Raw genomic sequence first — 26,283 nt, 5'->3', positions numbered from 1 at the left:
AGCAGGCCACATCTCAGGTTGTAATTGTTTTGTGCTGAGATTCTGCTGCATCCAGGGCTCCACAGTAGAAAATCAAATTTTTTGTTGCTAAGGCTATGTGCCCACGTTGCAGAAATGAAGCAGAAAATTTCTGCTTCATTTCTGCAAGTCCTCTCCCGGAAAAACGCATGCGGAATTACGCACGCGTTTATCGCGTGTTTTTCGTTCGTTTATCGCGCGTTTTCCACATGAGGAATTGCCTTGCGTTTTTTATGCATTGCTCAAGGCAATTCCGCTTGCGGAAACGCAAAATTAATTGACATGCTGCGGATTTTTGAACCCAGCATAAACGCTGCGGAAAAATCCGCAGCATGTGCATAGAACTTGCGGAATCCCCTTGGGGACCATGGGGAGCGGATTACCTAGCGTTTTACAAGCGTTTCCGCTGCAGAAATTCCGCATCAAAAATGCTTGTAATCCGCAACGTGGGCACCCAGCCTAATAGCGTTCTTCAGCCTCACTATCTGAGCAAATAAATACTGAATGGTAATTTAGTGAGAGGTAACTCACAGGTCTGGGCATAGGTATGTTAAACAGCTGGTTAAAAGATGGGAAGGGTACATCCAACAGGAGTGGGGAAAAAGTGAGGTCAGGGTGGAAGGGGGAACAGGCTTGGTGTTCAAGGTGTACGTGGGGTAAGTGGTAATGTTAGTGAAAGCTCTACTGAACCAACAGTGTCGCATCCTATCCAAAGACAACAGATAACTTATGTTTCTGGACGGGCTACGCCACTCCCTTTCTTTGGCAGCCACACAGTGATACGCCTTGTAGATGAGGGTCAGAAAGAGCATGTGCTCCAGTGGATGGCAAGCGCTGCATCAAGTTGCCTCTCCTCCTCTTACTCCACTTCAACATCACACACAGTACAGCCATCAGAGGTGTCACCCCAATTACCCTTGTCCCCCCTCCCCCGTGTCACAACTCTCCTACCACCCAACTGAATGTAGGGAAGCATAAATGGGCAAGGCTTCAGAGCTGTTCACATATTCTATGCCATGGGCATCAGAGGTCTGCTCCAAAGATTCACAGACACATTAGGCGGAAAGCATCTGCACTATTGCCCAAAATGTTCTTCTGTTGGCTCCGGGGCTGGATGAAGTAGGGTCTGAGCCGAATTCTGACCTTCATCATGAGAAGTTAACCCCCGGGGGTTAATGTCTGACTCAGATACCTGAGGTGCACGCAGACTGTACTGTGCTATCATGTCAGGAAGAGGAGGATGACTCTCAGGGTGAGTGGGAAAACAGAGAGGATGACAATGAGGTTGTAGATCCCACTTGGTGTGAACCCAGAAGCACACAGCTGAGTAGCTTAGCAGAGGAGGAGGTGGAAGACAGGGAGGTTACCTTGCGGCCTACCGCACAGACAAGGAGTGATGCAACCACAATAAGCACTGCATCCTCTGTCACAACTGTAGCTGTGGCCAGCAGTGGTCGCGGGTCTGCAGCTCACAGCGGCTGCAAGGGTTGCCTAGCCTGGGCCTTTTTTGAGACCGCAAAGAATAACCCAACTCACGTTATCTGCCAACTTTGGAAAAAACTACTCAGTTGAGGAAAAAATTGTAATAATTTGACTACTAAATGCATGAACCATCACATGCACGATCAACATGCATTACTCTTGCAATCTCACTGCGATAAAATGTGGACCAGAGGACCTCACCAAGCATCGGTCACCCCATCAACCACATCTGCTGCTTCTTCCTCCTCTGTCACTGTGCCAAGTGTTCTCACACAGGTCTCCAGCCGCAGAATCTCAACTTGTTTACCCACTCCAGTCAGGGTGAGTGAGAAAGAAGCTGTCAGCTGTAACGGAAGTGGACATGCCTGCTGTTTTTGTTTCACCGAGCACACCACATCTTTGTCAATCCATCATAACATCTCCGCCTGCACCTCACTCACGGTACATCAGTTTGTTGAGTTCATCATTCTCCACCCTCTCAGCACTGCAGCCAGCCCTCGGTCCCGCAGTTGTGGTCACGTAATAGATAGTTTTGTCGTGTGTAGGATGAAACAAAGAGATTGAACTTCACCATCTCCAATTTGTTGGCCACGGAAATGATGCCTTTCCGCCTGGTAGATACAGACGGTTTCTGAAAGCAGATGGCCATCTCAGTCCCCCAGTACCAGTTGCCCAGTAACCATTACTTCTCTAAGAAAGCTGTGCCTGCACTACATCAGCATGTCGCAGGCAACATCACACCTTCCTTGACTAAATCTATGTCAGCCAGGGTGTATTTCACCACAGACACCTGTACAAGTAAGCATGGCCAGGGTCATTACATCTCGCTGACTGGGCACTGGGTTACTCTGTTGGCTGAGGGGGCAGGCAGGGAAGGGGCTGCTCCACAAGTCTTGGAACCCCAAGGCTTGCAGGAGAAACTGCTGTATTTAACAGATATTCCATTTCTTCTGCCTCCTCTACCTCCGCTAGGGCCTCCACCTCTGCCCTCAATCTCCTTCCTTAATGAGACACGCATTACAACAGTGCAGAGAGAATACCCCCACCTCTATACTGTGCAGCCAGGTCTCACCGCAATTAGGCAGTGTTAAAATTAATATGACTTGGCGAGCGCAATCATACATCTCAAGAGTCATGGACAGCTATCCAGGCTGAGTTCGAGCAATGGCTGTCTCCACTGAACCAGGAGCCTTGGAAGGCCATGTGCGATATTGGTGCAAACCTGGTGGCGGCCCTACGCCGGGGCAACCTCACACATGTGCCTTGCATGGCTCATGTCCTCAAACTGGTGGCATAGCAATCTGTCCACCACTATCCCAGCCTGGATGCGTTGCTGCATAAAGCACGGTCGCTGAGTGCTCATTTATGCCATTTGCATCTCGCAGGTCAACGACTTGCATCAATACAATATGGTCTTTGGCCATACCGGTTAACAGGTTGATATGCGATATGCAAGCACAGTGGAATTTCACTCTGTACTTGTTTCAGCTACTGTGGCAGCAGCGAAGAGCCATGACACAGTATCTCATGCCGTAAACCCTGTGCCAACGCACAATAGATGTGGTGCAAATAACATATGCAGAGTGGGCACAGATGAAGGACTTCTGCACCTTTCTGCACAGTTTCAAAATGGCTACTAGGATCGTTACCGCTGACGATGCCGTCATCGGCATCACTATTCCAGTCATCTACATGCTGTAGCACACTGTGAATAGTCTGCGAGAGGAGGTGCTGGTCCCAGAGGAAGAGAGGGAAGCAGAGGAGGATGCGGAAGGGATAAAATTGTTCTTAAGCTCCACACTGTCCTCACACAGGTTGGTGCCAAGGGAGGGTTGATTACAGCAATCGAGGGGATCTCGTGGTACCAGACAAACTGTTTGTGAAGGTGCAAGAGCCAGGAACAAATGGAGGTGGACAAGGAGGAAGAGGTGATGAGTGAGCAACAGTCATGAGATCATCCGCTCTCTGTTGTCCATGGTTGGTGGGAAGGAATGGAGGAAGCAAGCATCAGTGTTACCCAGCCACTAACACATGAGCGCCTTCTTGCTGCATTATCTGCAACATGATCCCCGTATTGTTGGGATTCGAAATAGTGCTGATTACTGGGTTGCCACTTTGTTAGATCCACGGTACAAAAATAAATTTTGCAAGATGCTTCCCGCCCTGGAAAGGGACCGGCGCATGATGGATGGATCGAAACACACTTTTAGAAAACCTTAAGAGAGGCTTTTCCCAAGACAGCAGTGAGGCACACAGCTCTAAACTTCTGGCCCCAGTAACGTCAATTCGTCAATGCAAAAACATTAGCAGCAGCAATGTAAGTGTCAAAAGCAATTTCTGAGTCGTTTTACACATTTTTCAGACTAGCTCTTGCACCAGCACAACAGAGTAAAAGTCTGACACATACTGAACGACTGGAGAGGGTGGTGCAAGAGTATCTCAAGCTCAATATTAATACCATCAGGAAAGGTTGGACCCTTTTATATTTTGGTCTTCAAAAATGGAAGAGTGGTATGAGCTTGCCTGTCATTCCTTGGAGGTTTTAGCATGCCCTGTAACCAGCGTTCTCTCAGAACTTGTCTTCAGCGCTGTTGGTGGAGTCCTGATTGATAGGCGCAGCCAACTGTCCCCTGAAAGTGTAGACCACATAACTTTCATGAAGGTGAACAAGTCATGGACCTGCAAGGACTTTTGCACCCCAATCGCAGACTAGGCAATGGTGTAGTTTTTAGTGTTCTTCATTGATTTCTTGTAATTGCAGTATGTGACATCTTTGTCATGGCTTCTGTGCCTGCTGTTGCTGGTGCTGCAGCTGATTTTACCAATAATTTTTTCACATGTGGAGGCTCCTGGTTCGGTCTCCAACTGGTATGATTCCTGTAGTGGAAGGGGTATTAGTCCCTATTATACGATTTCTACCGTGGTAAAATTGATGCCACTTTGGTTGTGTCTGCCCCTAATTTTTTGAAATATGGAGACTTCTGTTTCGGTCTCCATCTGGTGTCTTTCCTGTGGTGGAGGGGGTGTCGGTCCCCAATATACGATTTCTACTGTGGTGAAATTGATTTCATTCTGGTGGTGTCTGTTGCTAATTTTTTGAAATGTGGAAACTGCTGGTTGGGTCTCCATCTGGTGTGTTTCCTGTAGTGGAAGGGGTGTCAGTCCCCAGTATAAGATTTCTACTCTGGTGAAATTGATGCTACTTTAGTGGTGTGTGTCAATAATTTTTTGAAATGTGGAGACTCCAAGTTGGGTCTCCTTCATGTGTGTTGGTTGTAGCAGTAGGGCTCCCAGACTGTCATGCCTTAACTTACTTTCAGTAAACTACTTGTGTTACTACATTTTTCTAGCAATAGTAGTCTACAAAATTTATATTTGTGCCACCTGAGTGTGGCTGAGCAGAACAGCAGCTTGTGTTGTTGCAAGTGGTATCAGAGCTCCCAACACAGCAGACCTACACTTATCCCTCTCCCACATCGGCTTAATTTGAAGTTAAATTCAAAGCTGTAAATGCTGGCTTAGAACATTATACCTCATGTATGGCCCATGACTGACTGCTGCTGTGCCATTATAAAATTTGTACTGTGGGTCAATTGATGCCACTTTTCATGTTGTCTGCACCTATACTATGATTAAAGGGTGCAATTATCATGCCAGAAACGCATTAGGTGTTTTTAAACTCTCTTTTTAAACTGGATTAATAAATTTAGATTTTTACCCATTGGATTGCCGACCTTTCTCTCTCCCCCCTGGTGTCTGCCCCTAATTTTGAGCTGTTTTGGCATCTTTTGGGCCCCTTTGAAGGTGGTTTTGCCTCCATTGAATCCAATAGAGTTCGGATATGTTAGATGAACCGTTCTATAAACTGTTCGACGAACATCGGGACGTTCGCTGATCAAAACCGAACCAAACTTTGAAAGGTTTGCTCATCTCTAGTGTTAAGGGTCATTTATGTATCTACAGTATATCTATACACAGCCAAGTGCTTATCAATAACTTTATCTATAAAAGAAAAGTTTTTCAAATTTAGGTATATAACACTTGGAGAAAGGTAAAAAGTTCAATATCATAAAAGTACATCCTCTAAAAAATAAAGGTAAGTATTCCCGCAGGAAAAATACATAACAATAAATATCACAGGTTTGGAACCAAGTTGCATAAAAGTTCACCCACCAAACACCCAACGCGCGATCATACTAAGCATTCAGACAAGTCTTTTACTTCACCCCAGAGCTAAATTCACATCTACACTGATCACTACTGTATTCACCTCCATGGTGCTGTCTCTGTCTGTGTGCTATGGAATGAAGAATAGGAAACGCCTCTCCAATCTCAGAGTCAATTGCAAATTAAGAGGTAGAGCCTGCAAATGGAAAATATGGTAAAAATGCAGATTGCCAAAAATAGTGCTATTCATTGTAAACACTGTAGCAAAGCCAGGAAGACTAGGCTTAAATCCTGGTTCTACAGGCTCTGATAATTTTCGCCTGGCTGCCTCACTATTTAACCATGCTATGTTTTTACCTTACTCAGTCAGCTTTGGGATGCTGACCAGAGTGGATTGTACTTGTCAAGATATCGCAGCCCGGGAAGGTCTCCCACCACCACCTGATGTGATCTTTGTGTCGAACAGCTCCCTGCTGCCCCCTATCATCTGAACAATTGCACAATTGGTCGACGAATAACTGGGGAGACTGCAGGTTGTCTCCACTAATAGGTTAGTTATCAGGAAACTAACAGCGAGCATATACTATATACACCTCTGATTCCAACACATGGAATATCTGTATATAGAGTTTTGCTCAAAATTTTACATACCCCAGCAGAATTTTTGCTTTCTTGGCCTTGTTTCAGAGAATATGAATGATAACCAAAAGCTTTTTCTCCACTCATGGTTATTGGTTGGGTGAAGCCATTTATTGTCAAACTACTGTGTTTTCTCTTTTTAAATCTTAATGACAACCAAAGACATCAAAATGACCCTGATCAAAAGTTCACATACCCCAGTTCTTAATACAATGCATTGCGCCCTCTAACATGAATGATAGCTTGAAGTCTTTTGTGGCAGTTGTGGATGAGGTTCTTTATTTCCTCAGATGATAAAGCTGCCCATTCTTCTTGGAAAAAGGCCTCCAGGTCCTGTAAATTCCTGGGCTGTCTAGCATGAACTGCGTACTTGAGATCTCCCCAGAGTGGCTCAATGATATTGAAGTCAGGAGACTGACATGGCCACTCCAGAATCTTCACTGTGTTGTGCTCTAGCTAATGACAGGTCGACTTGGCTTTGTGTTTTGGATCGTTGTCATTTTGGAAGGTCCAAGTACGTCCCATGCGCAGCTTCCGGGCTGATTAGTGCAAATTTGCTTCCAGTATTTGCTGATAACGTGCTGCATTCATCTTTCCTTCAACTTTTACCAAGTTTGCTGTGCCTTTGTAGCTCGCACATCTCCAAAACCTCAGCGATCCACCTCCATGCTTTACAGCAGGAACGGTGCTCCTTTCATTATAGGCCTTGTTGTCCTCTCTCCAAATGAAACATTTATGGTTGTGGCCAAAAAAGTTCAATTTTGGTCTCATCATTCCAAATTACCCTGTTCCAGAAGTTTTGAGGCGTGTCTCTGTGCTGTTTGGTGTATTGTAGGAGAGCTACATTTGCACAGTAATGGCTTTCTTGTGGTGACTCGACCATGCAGCCCATTTTTCTTCAAGTGCCTCCTTATTGTGCATCTTGAAACAGCCACACCACTAGTTTTTAGAGAGTCCTGAATTTCAGCTGATGTTATTTGTGGGTTTTTCTTTGCATCCCGAACAATTTTCCTGGCAGTTGTGGCCGAAATTACTGTTGGTCTACCTGACCGTGGTTTGGTTTTTACAGAGCCCCTGAGTTTCCATTAGTTAATCACAGTTTGAATGCTGTTGACTGGCATTATCAATTCCTTTGATATATTTTGTATCCCTTTCCAGTGTTATACAGTTCAACTAACTTTTCCCTTAGATCCGTTGACATTTCTTTTGCTTTCCCCATGACTCACAATCCAGAAATGTCAGTGGCTGTATGAAAGATGCAAGAGTCTGTCTGGATCCCAGAAACTCAATCAGCTTTTATGCACACACACTAATTACAAGAAAACAGGTCATAGGTTAGGATGTTACCTTTAGCAGTCATTCAAACCCATTTGTGTCAAATTCTGTGCATGTTATCAGGCCAAAATCATCAGGGTATGTGAACATAGTAGTTTGACAATAAATGGTTTCACCCAACCAATAACCATAAGTGGAGAAAGTTTTTTTGTTATTATTCATATTCTCTCAAACAAAGCAAAGAAAGGAAAAATTCTGCCGTGCATGTAAACTTTTGAGCACAACTGTATCTCTGAACAAACAAAGTAGCACTCTGTAATGCTGAGTATGTAAATATGAAGTATGAAATATGAATAGCATTACTGCTGTAGAAAATAGAAATAAATGAAAAATTTTAGCACATGTAAATATGAAGTATGAAATATGAATAACATTACTGCTGTAGAATAAATGAGAAATCTTAGCGCATAAATTGGCTAAGATTGCTACTTTGCTTGTTCACTGTACATGGAGGTAGCTCCTCTTAGTAAGCACCTGTTCACACCTATTTCTTGCAGTGGAAGTGACGTCATTTTCTTTGTTACTAGATTTAAGCTTTGACTGAGCACTCCACCCCCATGCTGCAGGTGGTTTTAATTGCATCAGGATCTTACTTTCCCACACATAAGCAGACGGATGTCCCTTAGAGAAGCATTCACATTGTTAGGTGCTGACATCGAGAAACACCTTATCGCGGCTGTCAGGTACACATGAGTTGGCCAATTTATGCGCTGAGATTTCTCATTTCTATATTCTACAGCAGTAATGCTATTCATATTTCATACTTCATATTTACATACTCAGCGTTACAGAGTGCTCCTTTGTTTGTTCACTGTACATGGCGGTAGCTCCTCTTAGTAAGCACCTGTTCACACCTATTTCTTGTAGTGGAAGTGCCATCATTTTCTTTGCAACTGGATCTCTGTACGGTCACTGCTAATTCCACAATAATATGCAGTTCATGCAAACCTCCCTTCTTAATTTTGTAGTAAGCACACAAAGAGAATCACAGATCTTTTCATTTTTAAAACGCTTATCTAGGTCGTAAATCTACTTTCCTGAAGCAGGGCCTCACATTTGTTAATCATGAGAAGTTTCCATGGTTACCTAATTCCAAAGAAGGGGGTCAGTTGCATAGACTGAATTTGAACACAGCCAGCTGAATGTAAGCTCTTTTCCCTCATCTTTTATCATGGATTTTAATTTTTTCCATGACAGTACTGGAGCTGGAAAGAGAGATAAGCCAGAAGCTCGCTGAGAAGAAACTGCACAGGCCGTGTGCACCATACTGCAAGTATAACTGATTGGTATGGACAATAGCCGTTTTGTTTGATTGAGCTGGGACTAGCTCAGCTGTTACTGAGTAGCTGAGATCTATATTGTTTAGTTAGTGCCTGGACAAGACAAAGCAAAGATGAGTGGGCCAAAATTCCTCCATAGCATTGTAAAAGATTTATGGCTAGTTTTCGCAAATGCTTTATGGCAGTTGTTGCCAGCGCTGGACTGGAGTACCTGGGGCCCACCAGGAAAAAAATCAATCTTGGGGCCTACAATCACCATGCAGTTACCATATATAGGAATAACATAAGTCCACAAACTCTTTCAAAATGAATCAACTTTATTAACCAATAAATAACCAATGTAATGAATAAATAACAAGCTAAAAAACACTCCTGGCAAAAGAGGAACACTGTTATCTTATTCATATCAGTGTGTGATAAAGTGCCTTAATAGAACAATAACAATAAATACTTTCAAGGTACATTCTCTTGAAGTATAAGTGCCACAAATTGAACCTGCATCTATCTAGCATCCCATCAGCCAGCATCATTGTAGCAGCATCAAACTTGGCCCTCTGGGAAAACTTAAAGAATTCTGTAAGCATTTTGGAAGTTTGTATTGCACGTTTTCCTCTCCTCTATAATACAGTACCATTCAATTGTTAGTGAAAGGCCCAAAACAACAAATAAACACACATTAACAGTCATTCAGCAGCAAAATTACAAAAGTTTTTTTCAGAACAGAAGATGACATTGCATATGTATTAATAATGTCATCATAGTCCAAGTTCCTTGAAATGTCATACTCAATGGTCAGCAGAAGGAGGGACTCTAAAAGCTTCTGTCCAATCGAAGACCTCAGATGATTTTTTACAATTTTCAGCTTTGAGAACACTCTTTCACATGAACCCTGGGTGCAAGCAATTGTAAGAAGTGTCTTGTAAACTTCAAAAATGTTTTTGTAAGCAGCAGAATGTAAATTGTAGTCATATAAAAATCTGCAGCAGCAGGAAAGACAGTTTTTTTTGCAGGATGAGTTGTACTTTCAGATGCAATCATTTATTTTACCATATAGTGTACAGGGAAATAGCAACAACAATTCCAAGTGCAGTAAAATTGCAAAAAAAGTGCAATTACACGTTTGTTTATTGGTTTTTTTAGTTACCATGTTCACTATATTGTAAAACCAATGTGACAGTGTGATGCCTCGGATCAGTATGAGTTCGTAGATACCAAACATGTATACCTTTACTGGTATCTAAGTGGTGAAAACAAATTCACAAGTTTTAAAAAAAAAAAAAATCACGCTTTTCGCGCCATGTTCTGCGCACCGTAGTGTTCTCATTTTTTGGGGATCTGGGGCTGTGTGACGGCTTATTTTTTGCGTCTTGAGCTGACGTGCATGTCTGCTGCTGTGTAGTAGTCACAACACAGGGAGAGGTTAAACATCCAAGTATTTAATATGTATTGCAAATAAAGAATGTTTCCATTCTTAATATCCGAAAAACAAGTGACTGACAACAACCCACTATAACTAGACTAATAATACCATATAGAAGAGAGAAATACCGCCACACCATGACCAGAACATATACCACCACATAGTGATCAAATACTACCAAGTACAAGGTATATATACTGCCACACCATGAGAAGACCACATATTACCACCACATAGTGACTGTCCGAATAATACCACATACAAGGGACAAATACCGCCACACCATGACCATGGCACATAATGGCACCAGATAGTGACTGATAATGAAAATGTAAAAAAGCTCTGTATATAGAGTCAGTGTACAGATAATGTAGACAGTGACATTATACACAGGAGCTCTGTGTATAGTGTCAGTGTAGAGGTAATACAGTGATCACCAGTGACATTATGCACAGAAGCTCTGTATATAGTGTCAGTGTGTGTGTACAGGTAATACAGTGATCACCAGTGACATTATGCACAGGAGTTCTGTATATAGTGTCAGTGTGTGTGTATAAGTAATACAGTGATCACCAGTGACATTACACACAGGAGCTCTGTATATAGTCAATGTACAGATAATGTAGAGATTATCAGTGACATTATGCACAGAAGCTCTGTATATAGTGTCAGTGTGTGTGTACAGGTAATACAGGGATCACCAGTGACATTATGTATAGGAGCTCTGTATATAGTGTCAGTGTAGAGGTAATACAGTGATCACCAGTGACATTACACAAAGGAGCTCTGTATATAGTGTCAGTGTGTGTGTATAGGTAATACACATACTCACCAGTGATGTCTCTAGGTGAAGTTCTTTATCTGCAGACCGATAAATCAAATCTTCTATGCAGGACTTAAATCTGCAGAAAATAACATACTTAGCTATAACTGATCACTTCCAGAGCACAATCCACACTTTTCCCAAGATTTCTACACTGCATGAAATGACAAAAAAAGAAACATAGCAATGCACTACACAGTAACAGTGCTCCAGTGTCATTCTGTGCCTGCTCATCTCTGTCAGCACACATATTTCTCTGATGGCAAAGATGTACCAGAGCTGAAGACAGAAGACCTATGGATTATGTTGGAGTGAGGATTTTTCGTTATTAAAGATGGAGTCCCTAAATGTGTTTTATTTTTAATAAAAAAAATATTTTTGTCCTTTTTTTTCTGTTTACTAGAAATTCATGGTGGCTATGTCTAATTTTGCGTGACACCATGAATTTCGGGCTTAGTAACAGCTGATAATACAAAGCTGGCCTGGTACTAACCCTATTATTACCCAGGGTGCCACTCACCACCAGGGCCGCTGGAAGAGCCGGGTAAAGCACCTGGAAATGGTGCTATGATTAATGCGCCATTTTTAGGGGTAGCTGCGGGCTGCGATTTTCAGCTTGGGGGTCCAAGAACGCTTGGGCCTTACCATGCTGCGAATCCCAGCCCCCTGCTGCCTTGTTTTTTCTGGCTAGCGATCTACATATGGCGGCAGCTGGGCAATGGGCATGATTATCAAATAGTATATACCTGACAGGAGCCCATAGATTCTGCTGTATCCAGTAATATATATCTGATAGGAGCCCATAGATTCTGCTGCCTCCAATAATATATACCTGACAGGAACCCATACATTCTCCTGCTTCCAGTAATATATACCTGACAGAAGCCCATAGATTCTCCTGCCTTCAATAATATATACCTGACAGGAGCCCATAGATTCTGCTGCCTCCAATAATATATACCTGACAGGAGCCAATAGATTCTCCTGCCTCCAATAATATATACCTGACAGGAGCCCATAGATTCTCCTGCCTCCAATAATGTATACCTGACAGGAGCCCATAGATTCTGCTGGCTCCAATAATATATACCTGCCAGGAGCCCATACATTCTGCTGCCTCCAATAATATATACCTGCCAGGAGCCCATACATTCTGCTGCCTCCAATAATATATACCTGACAGGAGCCCATACATTCTCCTGCCTCCAATAATATATACCTGACAGAAGCCCAAAGTTTCTGCTGCCTCCAATAATATATAACTGACAGGAGCCCATAGATTCTGCTGCCTCCAATAATATATACCTGACAGGAGCCCATAGATTCTGCTGCCTCCAATAATATATACCTGACAGGAGCCCATACATTCGGCTGCCTCCAATAATATATACCAGACAGGAGCCCATACATTCTGCTGCATCCAATAATATATACCTGTCCAGAGCCCATAGATTCTGCTGCCTCCAATAATATATACCTGACAGGAGCCCATACATTCTCCTGCCTCCAATAATATATACCTGACAGGAGCCCATACATTCTCCTGCCTCCAATAATATATACCTGACAGGATCCCATAGATTCTGCTGTCTCTAATAATATATACCTGGTAGGAGCCCATACATTCTGCTGCCTCCAATAATATATACCTGACAGGAGCCCATACATTCTGCTGCCTCCAATAATATATACCTGACAGGAGCCCATACATTCTCCTGCCTCTAATAATATATACCTGACAGGAGCCCATACAATCTGCTGCCTCCAATAATATATACCTGACATGAGCCCATAGATTCTGCTACCTCCAATAATGTATACCTGACAGGAGCCCATACATTCTCCTGCCTCCAATAATATATACCTGACAGGAGCCCATACATTCTCCTGCTTCCAATAATATATACCTGGTAGGAGCCCATACATTCTCCTACCTCCAATAATATATACCTGACAGGAGTCCATACATTCTGCTGCATCCAATAATATATACCTGCCAGGAGCCCATACATTCTGCTGCCTCCAATAATATGTACCTGCCTGGAGCCCATACATTCTGCTGCCTCCAATAATATATACCTGACAGGAGCCCATACATTCTCCTGCCTCCAATAATATATACCTGACAGGAGCCCATACATTCTCCTGCCTCCAATAATATATACCTGACAGGAGCCCATACATTCTCCTGCCTCCAATAATATATACCTGACAGGACCCCATAGATTCTGCTGCCTCCAATAATATATACCTTACAGGAGCCCATAGATTCTGCTGACTCCAATAATATAAACCTGACAGGAGCCCATACATTCTCCTGCCTCCAATAATATATACCTGACAGGAGCCCATACATTCTGCTTCCTCCAATAATATATGCCCAACAGGAGCCCATACATTCTGCTGCCTCCAATAATATATACCTGACAGGAGCCCATAAATTCTGCTGCCTCCAATAATATATAACTGACAGGAGCCCATAGATTCTCCTGCCTCCAATAATATATACCTAACAGGAGCCCATACATTCTCCTGCCTCCAATAATATATACCTGACAGGAGCCCATACATTCTCCTGCCTCCAATAATATATACCTGACAGGAGCCCATACATTCTGCTGCCTCCAATAAGATATACCTGACAGGAGCCCATACATTTTGCTGCCTCCAATAATATATACCCGACAGGAGCCCATACATTCTCCTGCCTCCAATAATATATACCTGACAGGAGCCCATAGATTCTGCTGCCTCCAATAATATATACCTGACAGGACCCCATAGATTCTGCTGCCTCCAATAATATATACCTGACAGGAGCCCATAGATTCTGCTGCCTCCAATAATATATACCTGACAGGAGCCCATACATTCTCCTGCTTCCAATAATATATACCTGACAGGAGCCCATAGATTCTCCTGCTTCCAATAATATATACCTGGTAGAAGCCCAGAGGTTCTGCTGCCGCTGCCTGGGGCGACGCCGGGTCCGTCCTCCACCGTGCACACAGGAAGCAGTCCCAGGGCGATGACGTCATCGTCCTGAGACTGACCTCCTGTGCATGCGCCGTCAGTGTCGCACTGCGCAGAGGAGGCATAGGGGCACTGCGGCATTAGGCAGAGCAGGGAGATTGCTCTCCCTGCTATGCCGCTGCACAGGGCCTATCACTAATCATATCGACAGTGCTGCCGATATGATTATGGAACCGGGGGGACCCTCTGTTCTCTGTACAGGGCCCAGGGGGGTAGGGGGTGGGGTTTGGGGGCTAATCCTGGCTGTTGCTGCTATGAGTGACTCAACCAGTTATTAGGTTTAAGGGGCAATCACCTTTTCACACATGGCCCTGTAAGTTTGGAATTCTTTTTCCCTTAATAATAAAGAGCTTCATTTAAAAAGTGCATTTTGTGTTTACTTACATTATCTTTGTCTAATATGTCAATTTGTTTTGTGATCTGAAACATTTAAATGTGACAAATATGCAAAAGAATAAAAAAATTAGGAAGGGGCAAACAATTTTTCACACCAGTGTATATTGCCTATTTTACGATATAGTTAACATAGTAAATAAAACCTCCAAAAAATGATTGTGGAAAGCACCTTTTTTTTGCAATTTCAACGCACTTGGATTTTTTCCCACTTTTCAGTGCATCACATGGTAAAATGGTTGGTGTCATTCAAAAGTACAACTTGTTCCACAAAAAACAAACCCTCATATGGTTATGTAGACAGAAAACTAAAAAATTATGGCTCTTGTAAAAAGGGGAGGAAAAAACAGAAAATAGCGCAATCATGAAGGGGTTAATAAAGCAAAAGCTCTCAAATTAAGGTAAGAAAGCATGATCGTTATAGCAGATTAGCAAGAGGATCAATTACAATAAAACTACTTAACCTTCTGCCCAATACATGGCCCTCAATTGAGGAAAGACAGATGATTCCTTTTATTCATGTCCATGTCACAGCAGTCTAAGAAAATCTGTTTTGTTACCTAAATCACCAGAGCTCTACTGTAACCAGGCATTACATGCTCTGTTCTCTTCCTATCTGTGTCTTGTGGCAAGAATGTTAAATGTTTGGCTGAAGTGGAAAAACTACTCTATTGGGTTCTACAAATATCTGTTTTTGCAGTCTAGTTTACGTCTGTATAAAATCTCTCTTCTTCTTGGTTTGGACCTGTTTCTTATTTCTACTCCTGCACAGAAACAACAAAGGATATACAATTCTGTCACTAGAATATAGAGTAATCTGATGTTGGTGATATAAAGCAATTTTGTAAAATATTATTGTAATTAAATGTGTGTGCGGAATACAAGAAGAGGAAGAGAATAGGACAGTACATTGAATGATCAAATCCCCATGTAATGATTAGTACTCACACAGCACAAGCACTAAGCAACTCAAAAGGTGGCTTAACAATTGGATTACATAGTGATGCGATTGTTGATTACCCCAATGAAAGGTTATTTGCCAGGTTCTCTCAGGCAGGCAGATGGTCTTACTTCTTGTTCATTCTGAATTTGTAAACCATCTGTCATTGGATTGTGTTAATACCCAGTGTAGCTGAATCACTATATTCTCATGGTATAATAAGTTACTGTATTTCCATTGTTCTCTTTACCTTTTGATATTGTGGCTTAGACACTACATATGTCTGCTTTAATCAAATAAATATCTGTTGGTATAGTTACTATTGAGTCCTCATTCTCTGCGCTGTTGCATCTACATGCCTGTCTACAACATAAGTTCAATGAAGGTGTCGCTGAGATATCTCCAAATACATTGGTGGGCATGTGATTAAATCCCATACACTTTGCTGAACTGTAATTGCTGCTTTTCTTACACACAAAAATGATGATGCACTATAATTCGCAGAGACATGTCTGATTTTGATTTGAGTGTCGGACCAAAATTGTCAAGGAACTTCTATGGGTCCGTGAAAAAAACCGACACGGCTCGGATTGCCTCTAAGTGCAGTCCAATGGGAGAATAGTAGAGATTTTTTTTTTCACAAATGAGAAAAATCGATGAAACTCCGACTGAACTTGAAGAGAACTCTTATAAAACTCGGATGAAAGCTGACCAAAATCCCTGATGAAACTCTGTCCATTTTTCATTTACATGAAAAAAATTTACATCAGAATGAGGCCTAATTCTCTATCTTTGCCTTTTTATTTATAACTAGATGGTGGCCCGATTCAAACGCATCGGATATTCTAGAATAGGTATGCGGCCGACGGGGCGCAATTAGCAGAGCGGCGTTTAAATTTGGCGCCCAAATTGCTGATTGGTCGCGTTCGGCAACCGCGATCAATGAGCAAAGTGGTGTTTAAATTTGGCACCAAAATCGCTGATTGGTCGCGGCCGCCATCCACGACCAATCAGCAGAGCGGTGTTTAAATTTGGCGTCAAAATCGCTGATTGGTCGCGGGCGGCGGCCGCAACCAATCAGCGAACCGTGTTAGTGAGGAATGAAGAGCGTGTTTAAATTTGGCACCAAAATTGCTGATTAGTTGTGACCGCGACCAATCAGCAAAGAGGTGTTTAAATTTGGCGACAATACTGCTGATTGGTCACGGCCGTTGACTGCGACCAATCAGCAGAGCGATGCAGAGCAGGGTTTAAATTTGGCGCCAAGCTCGCTGATTGGTCGCGGCTGGCGTCCGCGACCAATTAGCACAGCAGTGTTTAAATGTGGCGGCAAGATCGGTGATTGGTCGCGGCCGATATTTAAATGTGGCACCCAAATCGGTGATTGGTCGCGGGCAGCGGCGGTGACCAATCAGCAGAGCGGTGTTTAACTTTAGCGCCAAGATCACTGATTGGTCGCGCTCTCCGCACGCGACCAATCAGAGAATCGTATTGATGAGGAGCGGGGAGCGGAATCGTATTAGTGAGGACCGGGGAGTGCCGCTGCCTCTGTGGCTACTTCCGCTGCGAGAACCCGGGACATGAGCGACTGCTCGCAGCAGAAGTATCCTGACCCGCAGCGCCGCTCCTCGGTCCTCCCTTCACACCCTAGCCGCTGATGTCCCCACAGTATCCACATGGTGTTACAAAGGTCCGGACATTTCTGTTAAAAATTGCTGATTGGTCGCTGGCGCTGCCTGCGACCAATCACCGATTTGGGCGCCAAATTTAAATATCGGCCGCGACCAATCACCGATCTTGGCTCCACATTTAAACACCGCTGTGCTGATTGGTCGCGGCCGATATTTAAATTTGGCGCCCAAATCGGTGATTGGTCGCGGGCACCGCCAGCGACCAATCAGCGATTTTTAACACAAATGTTTGGATCTTTGTAACACCATGCGGATACTGTGGGGACATCAGCGGCTAGGGTGTGAAGGGAGGACCGGGGAGCGGCGCCGCGGGTCGGGATACTTCTGCTCCGAGCGCCCGCTCATGTCCCGGGTTCTCGCAGTGGAACTATCCGCACAGGCAGCGCCGCTGACATCCATGCGGCTAGGGTGTGAAGGGAGGACCGGGGAGCGGCGCTGACATCCAATTGGTCGCGGCCGCTATTTAAATGTGCCGCACAAATCGGTGATTGGTCGCGGTCTTGGCCCGCGACCAATCACTGATCTTGCGGCTAAAGTTAACCACTTGTAGCATCGGCGTCCCTGCCTCCTGCTAGGCAGGGACGCTGTTCCCCTCACCTCTCCGCTCCGTGCCCGGCGTCTTCCTCCCTCTCTGCTGGCAGCGCGCGCTCCTTCCCGGCCACGGTGCTTAAGGCGCGCGCGTGCTCCCTCCCTCTTAAGGGGGCCGCGCGCGCCGTCCTAAGGAGTCCCCGGCCAATGGCCGGAGGACTTCCCCATATATAAGGCACCTCCTCCAAAATGGAGGTGCCCGAGCAATGTTGTTGCACTGTTCACTACTCTGCTTCAGCCCTCAGGTCCCGTTTCCAGTTACCTGCCAGTTTCCTGCCAGTTTGCTGTCTGATTCCTGCCTGTTATCCGCTTACCTTCTTGCTAGCCTGAGGTCCGACGGTCTGCCTTCCGACACCTGTCAGTCTGTCTATGGACCAGCTTGCCCGCTCACCTGGGAGCGCTCACCGGCTACCTGTCTGCTAGCCTACCTGGAGGCTCCGCCGTCCCGTGCTGTGACCACCTGCCAGTCCAGAGACTCTTGCCCGCTCACCTGGGAGCGCTCATCTGCTACCTGCCTGTTAGCCTACCTGGAGGCTCCGCCGTCACGTGCTGTGACCACCTGCCAGTCCAGAGACTCTCGCCTGCTCACCTGGGAGCACACATCTGCCTGCTAGCCTACCTGGAGGCTCAGCCGTCACAGGTCGTACCTACCCTTTACCCAGAGACTGTCCCGGACACTTGCCGTGACCTCCTGCCCGTTTACCCAGAGACTGTCCCGGTCACTTGCCGTGACCTCCTGCCCGTTCACCCAGAGACTGCCCTGGTCACTTGCTTTGACCTCCTGCCCGTTCACCCAGAGACTGTCCCGGTCACTTGCCGTGACCTCCTGCCCGTTCACCCAGAGACTGCCCCGGTCACTTGCTGTGACCTCCTGCCCGTTTACCCAGAGACTGTCCCGGTCACTTGCCGTGACCTCCTGCCCATTTACCCAGAGACTGTCACGGTCACCTGCTGTGACTACCTGCCTGTCTTCCCTGGTCGCCACCCGCTTCCTTACAAGGACCGCCCCCTTGTATAAGTTGCTCAGAGGTTCCGCCTCCCAGACCCGTTACAGTTTGCTCGGGCCATGGAACCCGGTGGCACCCAAGCTCCCTCGCTCTCGGACCTATGTCATGAACTGTCCCGTCAGAGGTCCCAACAGGAGTCCATCCTGAGTCACCTGCGGAATGTCAACTCCCGCCTGGACACACTGACTGCTCCACCAGCAACCACCGCTAGTGTCATGACTCATAACCCGGCAGCGCCGCTGTCTACCAACACCATGGTATCCTGTCCTGGACCCCGGGTTTCCGCACCTCCTCGCTTCGGAGGTGACTCCGCCCAAGCTCGGGGCTTCATAAACCAGTGCACCCTGCACTTTGAACTCTTGTCCCACCAGTTTATCTCCGACCGGTTCAAAGTGGCCTTTATCATGTCCCACCTCACGGGGGAGGCTCTGGCTTGGCTAAATCCTCTATGGGAGAGAGGAGACCCCCTGGTGGCCGACTTGTCAGCCTTTCTCACGGCTTTCCGGAAAGTCTTTGATGAACCCGGACGGAAGACCTCATCCGCTTCGTCTCTGCTACGCCTCCGTCAGGGAAGTCTTACCATGGGCCAATATGCCATACGGTTCCGTACCCTTGCCTCGGAGTTGGCCTGGGATAACTACGCTCTGGTATCTGTCTTCTGGGAGGGTCTGTCCGGCCGTATTAAAGATGAACTCGCCGGTCGGGACGTTCCTACCACTCTCGACGACTTAATAACTCTTGCCACCCGGATTGACCTACGGTTCCAGGAGCGCGCCAAAGAGGTCAACCGTGAGAGGAGGTTTCCACGTCTAGCTCCTACCTTTCAAAAACCCGTCGCTCCCTCCGTTACTCCCCAGGCACACTCTCCTGAGCCTATGCAGGTCGACCAGACCAAGATGGTCAAAACCCGTCAAGACTTATGCCGTGCCGAGGGGAGCTGCTTCTACTGTGGCAGTAAGGAGCACCGGATCCGTACCTGCCCGGAGAGGTCGGGAAACACCTGTGTCTAGGATCGCTCAGAGAGGTCGTCCTAGACAAAAATAAACCCTCTCCATCTCTGCTGCTGTCAGTCTCAATCATCTGCGGGGAGAACCGTTATTTCGAACTAGCCCAACTTGACTCTGGAGCAGCCGGGAATCTTATTTCACTGTCCCTGGTAGAAAAATATCGCATTCCCACCAAACCTCTGGCTGTACCCTTATCTGTCGCTGCTGTGGATGGGGGCCTCTTACCACGTCCCATCCAACTCATCACCGAATCCATTACTCTGCAGGTGGGAATGCTGCATTCTGAGAGCATCTCCTTTCATGCTCTGCCTGGACTCTCTCACGCCCTCTTACTAGGCCTACCTTCGCTCCAGAAACATGCACCCATGCTTGACTGGCTGACCGGAAAAGTCCTTCGCTGGGGACAGGACTGCCATAAGACTTGTTTGATTCCCGTTCATCCCGTCCGTACTTCTCCTACCCCAACTAATCTACCTGGACTTCCGATTCCTTATTGGTCATATGCTGATGTCTTTAATAAAAAGGAGGCAGAGACATTACCCCCTCATAGACCATACGACTGTCCTATCGACCTGTTACCCGGTACTACTCCTCCCCGTGGGCGTATTTACCCGTTGTCCGCTGCTGAGACCCGGTCTATGTCCGAATATATTGAGGAGAATCTGGCCCGGGGATTTATCCGGAAATCTACCTCCCCGGCGGGAGCAGGCTTTTTCGTTAAAAAGAAAGACAGCTCTCTCCGTCCCTGTATAGACTATAGAGGCCTTAACCAGATTACGGTGAAGAATAAGTACCCCCTTCCGCTCATTCCGGAATTATTTGATCGTCTGAGGGGGGCTAGAATCTTCACCAAACTGGACCTCCATGGGGCGTACAACCTGGTCTGTATCTGTCAGGGGGATGAGTGGAAGACTGCATTCAATACCCGGGACGGCCACTATGAATATCTGGTAATGCCCTTTGGTCTTTGTAACGCTCCCGCCGTCTTTCAAGAGTTGGTCAATGACATCTTCCGGGACCTTCTCTACTCCTGCGTAGTGGTGTACCTGGACGACATCTTGGTCTTCTCTCCGGATCTCCAGACTCACCGGAGGGATGTTCGTCAGGTCCTGCTCAGGCTCAGGCAGAACCACCTCTTCGCTAAATATGAGAAGTGCCTCTTTGAACAGACCTCGCTTCAGGTTTTGGGCTACATAATTTCTCAGACCGGCCTACGAATGGATCCTGAGAAACTGCCATCGAGAAGTGGCCTCGACCGGAGGGGTTGAAGGCTACTCAGCGGTTCCTGGGCTTCGCCAACTACTACCGTCTCTTCATACCGCACTTCTCTTCCCGGACTGCCCCAATTTCCGCGCTCACCCGTAAGGGCACTAATCCCAGAGAGTGGCCGCCCGAAGCAGAGGAGGCCTTTTCTTTCCTTAAAACAGGCCTTCTCTTCCGCCCCGGTGCTGCATCGCCCGGACGGCAACAAGCAGTTCTTCCTGGAAGTTGACGCCTCCTCCTCTGGAGCCGGAGCGGTACTTACCCAAAAATCATCTTCCGGGAGAATGGTAACTTGTGGCTTCTTCTCCAAACTCTTCTCCTCTTCTGAGCGCAACTATTCCATAGGAGACCGTGAGTTATTGGCCATCAAGCTGGCATTGGAGGAGTGGCGTTACCTGCTCGAGAGGGCTCTTCACCCGGTAATAATTTACACTGACCACAAGAACTTGGCCTAATTCCAGCATGCCCAGAGACTTAACCCGCGCCAAGCCCGGTGGTCCTTGTTTTTTGCTCTCTTTGATTTTGTTCTTCATTTTCGCCCGGCTGACAAAAACATCAAAGCGGACGCCTTGTCCCGATCCTTTCTGGTGTCTGATCTCGAGGAAGAACCTAAACATATCATCGATCCCGCCAGAGTAATGCAGGTGGCTGCCGTGAGTCTAAATCGTCTCCCTCCCGGTAAGACGTTCGTATCGGTACCTGATCGGGAGAAGATCCTACACTGGGATCATTCGTCTAAACTAGCTGGCCACGCCGGTCAGAAAAAGACCCTCCAGCTTATTAACCGGCACTACTGGTGGCCTACCCTGCACAAGGACGTAATAGACTTTGTTTCTGCCTGTGTGTCCTGCGCCCGCAACAAGGTTCCGAGACACCTGCCAGCCGGCCGCCTCCTTCCTCTGCCAGTACCTGCTGCCCCCTGGCAGCATATAGCTATGGACTTCATAACCGATCTCCCCGTCCCTGCCGGTTGTACGGTCATTTGGGTGGTCGCTGACCGCTTTTCCATGATGGCTCATTTCGTTCCCCTGCCAGGCCTCCCGTCTGCACCCGAGCTGGCTAAAGACTTTATCCACCACATCTTCCGCCTTCATGGCCTGCCCCTCCACATCGTGTCGGATCGTGGGGTACAGTTCACCTCACGCTTCTGGAGAGCCACTTGTAAACTGCTAGGCGTCACTCTGGACTTCTCCTCCGCTTACCACCCTCAGTCTAATGGTCAAGTGGAGCGGATCAATCAGATCCTGACCAGTTACCTCCGGCACTTTGTTAATGCCCACCATTCTGACTGGGTGGATCTCCTGCCATGGGCCGAATTCTCTTACAACAATCACGAGAGCGAATCTTCCTCCAAATCCCAGTTTTTTGTAGTCTTCGGTCAGCATCCTCGGATCCCATTTCCCATCTCCACCTCAGTGGATAATCCGGCTGCGGAATCTCTTGTTAACAAATTTTCCTCCATGTGGGAGAGTACCCGGTCCGCACTCCTTCAGTCGTCCGAGCGTATGAAAAGACACGCTGACAAACGTCTGAATCCTCCTCAATTCCGTCCTGGGGATAAAGTCTGGCTCTCGTCCAAGTATGTCCGGCTCAAGATTCCTTCCTATAAGTTAGGGCCTCGGTTCATCGGTCCTCTGGAGGTCATCAGTCAGATCAACCCGGTGGCCTATAAATTTAAACTCCCGGCCAACTTGCGGATCCCTAACTCCTTCCATGTATCTCTCCTCAAACCCGTGGTACTTAACTCTTTTTCCAAGTCTACAGGTACGCCTCCTGCTCCGGTTTCCGCTGAAAACGAGTTTGAGGTAGAGAACATTCTGGCCACCAAAAGGGTAAGAGGAAAGACCTTTTTTCTAGTAGATTGGAAGGGGTTTGGTCCTGAGGAGAGAACGTGGGAGCCCCGGGGGAACATCCATGCCCCTCTCATCCTTGCTAAATTTCTGTCTGGCCTAAAAAAGGGGGGGCCTAAAGGGGGGGTACTGTAGTGTCGGCGTCCCTGCCTCCTGCTAGGCAGGGACGCTGTTCCCCTCACCTCTCCGCTCCATGCCCGGCGTCTTCCTCCCGCTCTGGTGGTAGCGCGCGCTCCTTCCCGGCCACGGTGCTTAGGGCGCGCGCGCGCTCCCTCCCTCTTAAAGGGGCCGCGCGCGCCGTCCTAAGGAGTCCCTTCCCCATATATAAGGCACCTCCTCCAAAATGGAGGTGTCCAAGCAAAGTTGTTGCACTGTTCACTACTCTGCTTCAGCCCTCAGGTCCCGTTTCCAGTTACCTGCCAGTTTGCTGTCTGATTCCTGCCTATTATCCGCTTACCTTCTTGCTAGCCTGAGGTCCGACGGTCTGCCTTCCGACACCTGTCAGTCTGTCTATGGACCAGCTTGCCCGCTCACCTGGGAGCGCTCACCAGCTACCTGTCTGCTAGCCTACCTGGAGGCTCCGCCGTCACGTGCTGTGACCACCTGCCAGTCCAGAGACTCTTGCCCGCTCACCTGGGAGTGCTCACCTGCTACCTGCCTGCTAGCCTACCTGGAGGCTCCGCCGTCACGTGCTGTGACCACCTGCCAGTCCAGAGACTCTTGCCCGCTCACCTGGGAGCGCTCATCTCCTACCTGCCTGTTAGCCTACCTGGAGGCTCCGCCGTCACGTGCTGTGACCACCTGCCAGTCCAGAGACTCTCGCCTGCTCATCTGGGAGCACACATCTGCCATCTGCCTGCTAGCCTACCTGGAGGCTCAGCCGTCACAGGTCACTTGCCGTGACCTCCTGCCCGTTTACCCATTGACTGTCCCGGTCACTTGCCGTGATCTCCTGCCCGTTTACCCAGAGACTGCCCCGGTCACTTGCTGTGACCTCCTGCCCGTTTACCCAGAGACTGTCCCGGTCACTTGCCGTGACCTCCTGCCCGTTTACCGAGAGACTGTCCCGGTCACCTGCTGTGACTACCTGCCTGTCTTCATTGGTCGCCACCCGCTTCCTTACAAGGACCGCCCCCTTGTATAAGTTGCTCAGAGGTTCCGCCTCCCAGACCCGTTACACCACTACTGTGCTGATTGGTCGCAGGCAGCGTCCCCGACCAATCACCAGTTTAGGCGCCAAATTTAAATATCGGCCGCGACCAATCAGCACAGCGGTGTTTAAATTTGGAGCCAAGATCGGTGATTGGTCGCGGTATTTAACTTTTGCGCTAAGATCAGTGATTGGTTGCGGTCTTCGGACCCGACCAATCATCGAATTGTCTTGGTGAGGACCGGGGAGCGGCGCTGCCTGTGCGGCTACTTCCGCTGCGAGAACCCGGGACATAGCGGGCGCTAGCAGCAGAAGTATCCCGACCCGCAGCGGCAGTCCTTCCGCTGCTACCGGCCGGGAGATGAGCGCCTCGCGCCGCTCATCTCCCGGATGCATCTCCGTCCCGCAGATGGGTCCGGCGGTCGGGGTCCCTCTGCTGGTACCGGCCGGGAGATGAGCGCCTCGCGGCGCTCATCTCCCTGCTGCAACGCCGCTGAGCTCCGTCCCGCAGATGAGCCGCTAACGACCGCCATCTTTTTTCTGAAATCCCGCGGCGCTGATTGGCAGCTGCCGGACCAATGAGCGACGCGGGATTTCCTGGACAGACAGACAGACACACAGACAGACAGACAGACGGGATAAGACAATTATATAGTAGATTCTATTTTGATTGGTTATTGTGAATATAAAGGGTTTTTTCCTGTCATTTGATAACTAGAGCCTGATGAATCACATTCTGGGAAACACCTGGTTGATGAAGTGGGCAATGTATTGTTTAACTTTTCTTTTTTTTTTCTCTGGCTGCTGTTTATTTGTGATGGGCACATGCTTTGATGTTAGGTTTACTCTTTGTGGATTATATTTAGCTCCATAACATTAATATAGTGGGTTGCAAGTCTACTTGTTTAGTGAAGGATATTTTCTTGTGTATATATTTTCTTTATATCCAGCTATATATACACAAGGTGTCTGTCTTTCCCACCTCTATATCTTTGTGTGGATATATTTTTAAATGTTTCGTTTTTTTAAGTACATGAATTTTCAATAAAGAGTATATTTTTTAGACTGTAATTTTAGTTATTTGTCAGTTTCATACAATTCCTATAGGTGCTGTTTAACCAGTGACTGTTACTATCGTCTGGAGCTCTTGGAGTGTACACTGCATATACATAGATATTTACCAAGAAAAACACTTATTAGGCCTCATCCAGACATCAGTGTTTATCACGGATGGATAAATAAATTACAAAGCTTGTATCATTTGCAATATTAAGTACGGACAGCACACGGATGGCACACTAATGCAATATGTATGCTGTACATGTTCTTCTCAGACCCAGAGATTTTTTATTGTCCCTTTTCGTCCTTGATACCGGAAACAAATGGATATGTCTCCTTGTATTTTGCATGGATACACGGTCAGTGAAAAGACACGTATATAGACGGACACCTGAATGAGGCCTTAGTATGTAAGGTTACCAGATTGAACATTGATTCCAACTATAAGGCCTCATTCATACATCTGTGTTTAACCACTTCATGACTTTGCAATCTTCTGTTTTTGAGCTTTCGTATTTTTCTCCTCTTATTACGAGAGCCATAACGTTTTCATTTTTCCGTCCCCATAGCCATATGAGGGCTTGCTTTTTGCAGGACAAGTTGTACTTTTGAATGACACAGTCCATTTTATCATTTGATGCACTGGGAAGCAGGAAAAAAATTCCAAGTGTGTTGACATTGCAAAAAAATTGCAATTCCGCGATTGATTTTTTGGGGATTTTTTATTTACAAGTTTCACTATTTGGTAAAACTGACTTGGCAGTATGATTCTCAAGGTCAATACGAGTATGCACATACCAAACATGTTTAATTGATTTTTTATTTGATTATTGAAAAAAAAAATCGGAAATTTGTAAGAAAAAGTTTGCTTGTGTCACCGTTTTCTGAGACCCTTCATGTTTTCATATTTTGGGATCTGAGATTGTGTGCGGGCTTATTTTTTGTGCCCTAAGTAGAGATGAGCGTTGTTCTACTCCAACTGTTCGCCAATCTCAAATTCGAGCTGTTTTGGGCGGTGTTCGAGCCGTTCGGCGAACACGAACAATTTGAGAAAAATTCGGCTGTTCGAGGTTATGTTCGATAACTGTTCGTGCACCAAAATCATAACTGGATTTTTTCTCAGTAATGATGAAAATTA

Source organism: Phyllobates terribilis, unplaced genomic scaffold (genome assembly GCF_046119375.1).
Source record: "Phyllobates terribilis strain yellow unplaced genomic scaffold, ASM4611937v1 Scaffold_42__1_contigs__length_11168841, whole genome shotgun sequence".
Classification (NCBI taxonomy): Eukaryota; Metazoa; Chordata; class Amphibia; order Anura; family Dendrobatidae; genus Phyllobates; species Phyllobates terribilis.
The sequence above is the reverse complement of the archived record's forward strand: the minus strand, read 5'-3'. Positions refer to the sequence as shown.